Source organism: Nothobranchius furzeri, chromosome 11 (genome assembly GCF_043380555.1).
Source record: "Nothobranchius furzeri strain GRZ-AD chromosome 11, NfurGRZ-RIMD1, whole genome shotgun sequence".
In the NCBI taxonomy this organism is placed as follows: domain Eukaryota; kingdom Metazoa; phylum Chordata; class Actinopteri; order Cyprinodontiformes; family Nothobranchiidae; genus Nothobranchius; species Nothobranchius furzeri.
This window is the reverse complement of record NC_091751.1, coordinates 62,049,937-62,054,936: the sequence shown is the minus strand read 5'-3', so window position 1 is coordinate 62,054,936 and position 5,000 is coordinate 62,049,937. Positions and strand designations below refer to the sequence as shown.

Here is a 5,000-nt window from a genome sequence, read left to right as displayed (position 1 = left end):
GCCCCCTCATTGCCTCTCATTATCTCTCCCCCTACTGCTTTCATATGGTCTAGCAGCTGAATTAATTACCAAAGCCAATTAACGCTAGATTGGCTGATGTTTTAACTAATTAGCTTTAATGAGGGTGCTGTGGCTGCCTGCACTGTGTTAACTGAATCCTAACAGCGGAGGAGGCAGGACGGGAGTGATGGAGGTACAGATGGATGGATGGGGACGTGGACAGGGACGTGTGCGGACTCACACACGGTGTGTTATTGATAATATTCAGAGCGCAGCAGCAACACCCACCCTGTTGTTGCTGCTGGTTTCTCATTAACATTAGTGGCCTTTAGTGAAGAGGAAGCGAAGCACGAAAGGAAAACAGCTTTTTATTAAAAAGTGCTACAATTATGTTTGGTGAGAAGCTGGGTAAAAAGTTTGTCTTTCACCTAACAAGGTTTTGTTAATACAGCTCATTTTCACCAGCCTGCATCTCCTGGTTATTCTTTGCTGTATTAGCTTTTGCAGAGCGTGTCTGGAAAAGAGGAGCAGCAGATTAAAATCTTAGATCAATGTCGCGCTGTCCTCTTAGCACCAGATTACCTGCTGATTTCTTCAACTCTATTCTCACCTGCCTCAGGTGTAGGAGATAAATGTGATTTTGAATAGATGGAAATCTCAAATCTCTTACAGATGAAGATCAGGTTTACTTTATGTGATAAAATATGTTTGTTATGGAGGACCACCATTTCTGCAAACTACGCTTGATTTTTCTCTCTATTTGTCTTTAATTGTTATGCTCGATATGTTATAATTTATTCAATTTTTGGAGTTGATCATAAATCAGACTTAAAGTGACAGTGGGTGTTTCACAATGTCAAGGCGCCTGGCCTGGCGAGGCGATGACTTGCGAGGCCAGGCGTCTTGCTTAAGAGGACACTGTCCTTCCTTGGTCAAATAAAACGGATAAATGGAACAAACTTGCATCACGTGACACAGGAGACAACGTTATATTTTATACGTATTAGTTTCAATATAAATTAATAACGAGCCTTTTACTTTTTAAATTGTGTGTATGTTTATTAAATAAAAAATATAAGTGAGTTACTTCCCGCTAGCCACCGAAGCTGCAACAACTAAGCAACTACCCAACCATAGATAAGTTCTTTGGATATAAAAAAAAAAACATTTTAAATTAGTTGTCTTACTTTTAAACTTGAAAATTGTCCCCGAAGTAGCTGCTGGCTTCTGATCCGCCATCCTTTTGAAAATACCGCGGTGTATTCTGGGAAATTTTTGACCAAGGCCAGGCTACAAGACACCTTCCGTGTATCCTTGCTCAGCTAGCTAAACGGCTAACACACGCCTCGGTAGAACATGAACATTGGAACATGTCTTGGCGGCTCCCGATGACATATCTCCTAGGCCAGGGGTGTCAAACTCACTTTAGCTCAGGGGCCACACTGAGGGAAATCTAGTCCCAAGTGGGCCGGACCGGTAAATTCAAAACAACTTCAGATTGTTTTCTTTGTTTTATGTTTATGTTTATGTTTATGTGCTTAGCAGATTGTTTTAATACAATCAATATAAAACAAGGCTGGAGCCTGAGGACAGTGTATCCAAAATAGTACAAGTACAACACCTGAAGTATACTTGAAAATTTGAAAAAAAAAAAAATGAATAAATAAAAATCAATAAAAAAACATTCCTTAGTGATTCAAAGAACTTACAGATCACATGGCTATATCAGTTTCATCTAGCACTTAAAATATATTTGACTCATTTTACTTTACATCTTTTAGCTTTCACCAGCACATCAATATCAGAAGTCACATCCTGAGTGGCGGCCAACTTCAGGATGTGATTCAAGTTCTTGTGTGAGCCTTGAGTGCAGCTTTGTTTTATTTATACTCATTACAGAGAAAACTTGCTCACAAAGATAAGTTTATTTTCACTCTACATTGTAAAGTATGAAAATAAAGTTTACACAACCATCTCGCGGGCTGGATTCAACCTGCTTGCGGGCCGGATGCGGTTGACACCCCTGTCCTAGGCAACTGGGGCGGGGCCAAGACATCAAGGCAAGGTTCCTTGGCATTGAGAAACACCCAGTGTGTATTTTCCCTCGCGATAGGGGGCAGCAGATACCTAAATCGCTGCAAGCAAGCATTATTTTTGTGTTCAAGTACGCACCAACGGATGCCCATTCGAGTCAAAAATCCCTCGGATTGCAGCCTCTAGCAAAATGACTAGAGCGTCAGATTCTCTTTCATCACTGGCAATAAATGAAAAGGTAAATATGTAAAACAACAATGTTCAATAATGGCGAAAGTTTTGTAACCATTTGTTACAAATCAGTTCATTCATTTTGTCCTCATGGGCTTTCATAGAAGGAAACATCACATCCAATATGGCGTTGCCCAGAGTCTTAGACCCGCTCCCATGTATTTTAGACCCAATTTTTATTATTTATCAACAACTGGGTACCTTTTTATTCATTTACAACATCATTTCGATGGATATTTCCAGAGATTAATGCTAAAAGCCACACGTTGTTACTTTAATAAATGTTAATTGAGTAAATATTATGAACAAACCAAAAGAATCCAACAAAACGTTGAAACCAAATCCCAACTCCATCTTAAACTTATCATAGACAGAAGACGTCCCCACAGAGAAACATGAACCACTTAGATAAATGTTCCGGTGTAAGCATCCTCCTCTCTCTCTGTCCTCGCTCCCATCTTGCTGATCTAAAGTCATGAACGCCGGCAGATTGTCTGAGGTGGCCATAAAAATCTGCATGGCCGTGTAAAAGGCTTAATGATTTTTAAGTTACAAGAGAAAAGAGCCTGCAGTTTGTCCCATCCATCAAGTGTAGCACCACCGCCTTCGCCAAATGGCCCTGCCACCTAACCTGAAGCAGAGCGACACGGGGCCAGACACACCCGCCCTCCTCTTCATGTCTTTGAAACCTTTATCTTTCCCCAGCAGCAGTCACGAGTTTTCTTTTTCTCTTTTTTAATCTCTGTCACCTTCTCAGAGTCATTCTCTGACATTTGTTTTCATTGTTTCTGTCCTTTCTCGTCCTTTTGTATGGTAGATGTTAATGGAACACTTTTTTCTTCTTAAAGTTTTAAATGGCAACAGCGTATTTGTGACACGTGACACTTGGCTTAAAGGTCTTTAATGACAACTGCTAAGATGTTTGACATGGCTCAAAATAACACATTCAGTTGTCATCTGATCATGAAGGATCATGTCCTGTCTCATCTCTGAGAGTTTTTGCTACATCAGCACATTCTCATTGAGAAAGGGTTTTTTGGGACAAAATGGAAACAGAATTAGTTAAAAAAGCTTTTTTAGACTTGAGATAATCCATGTCTGATCCCATGGAAAGACTGAGCATCAAACTAGGTGATTGTTTCACTCGTTACAACAATTAGTCTGATTTCTAATAACAGCAACAACGATGGAGGCATTTTTCTGCATTTGTATCATTTATCCTCTTTGCTTCATCTTTGAACTTTGATCATTTTATCCCACTACTTGAAATTTTTAGGGTTCCAAGACCAACGGTCAGGGAATCCTATTATTTTTGTGCAGATTTTTCATTATTTTTCCGGCATTATTCTTCTCCGCTAATTCCATATGGGCGCAGGAGAAAAAAATGCCAGAAAAAATCTGACATGGCAGTCTGATAGAAAATCCTGACCGCTACTCAGATTAAAAAATTCATACCCAGAAAACACTAGGTGGCGCTATTGTGAAGGTCGATACGTTTAGCTAATAACTCCCAAACCTTACCTTCAATAACTTTTTAATGTGCTTGATCTTTGGATCATTCTGCATATTTGTGTATTGGCCATACCCATTTCCGCCTAACTAGATTTTGTGCTAAATTGCTAAAAACACGAAATTTTGTTTTAATCACCAATTCGTCAATTTTCGTCGAATCAACTTCAAACTTGGGATATATGATCTATCGATGAAGATAAGTAATTGTGATAAAAACTTAGCAGAAATATTGAAAGTTGTGCAAATGACACCATGTCAAATTCAGTGCGCTAGCTAGCACATGTCCTAATTGATGATATCTCCACCATTTTTAAAGTTTAGATGATGAGATTTTCGACTCTTACAAAGTCTGATCTGTAAGTCACATCTACTTAATTGTGTTTTGATTCACCAATAGGGGGCGCTACAGAGTCAAAAAGTTTGTTTCAGCAAAACAGCTTGATGGATTTCCACAGAACTTGGCACAGATGTTTATCATTGGACACAAGCTATATTTTGAAAATGATTTAAAAGTGGGTGTGGCTTATAGGCTTAAAAAAAGTTTGCCCTTTTACTCTTGAAAAATATATATTCCATACAGAAATTTACAGTTCTTATCTGTAATACTGTCATCTACAATCCCAGGAAAACAATTGAATTTTGTCCAGTAGGTGGCGCTGTTGAACCCCAAAAATATTTTTGGCAATTTCCTCCCCATTTATTCCTGTATTTTCATTGAGTCAGTCAAATTTAGATGAGTATTTCGAAAAAAAAGTTTTAGACTTATGCAAATTTGTACAAAATTGCATAATATGTCAAACATACTTTCGTTAACGCCTCCCGGCCGTCAAACCCAATCAAGTTAAATCTTTGCCTGACAAGAGGGGAGGAGAGGCTGACCAAACGATGTGGACGGATTTTTGATATTTTATTAATTTTTGGAAATATGACTTTAACAAATTTTTTTGGGGGGAATGAAAATGTTTTTTTTAGTATAACTTAAATATATTTTGACATTTTTCAAAGCTGTTCTTAACAACCGTACCTATGGTCAATTCAAGTTTAAATGTTGATTTTTAGCTTGATTCAACAATAGGGGGCGCTATAAATAGGAAGAATTTATAGTGCTGAACTGGCTAAATTGATCTGCGTGAAACTTACTGGTTTTCATCATTATAGAGTTTTAGGACTACAATATCAATATGGTAATGTTCGATCAAAGTGGGCATGGTTTACGATCGTTT

At 38.3% G+C, this 5,000-nt stretch overlaps 1 protein-coding gene across 4 annotated transcripts in view; it reads right to left on the bottom strand.

The window, feature by feature from the left end:
- The window catches only part of rnf220a (ring finger protein 220a), a 193,033-nt gene that overhangs the window by 61,323 nt on the left and 126,710 nt on the right, over window positions 1-5,000 (bottom strand). The gene's annotated exons all lie outside the window — the stretch shown is intronic.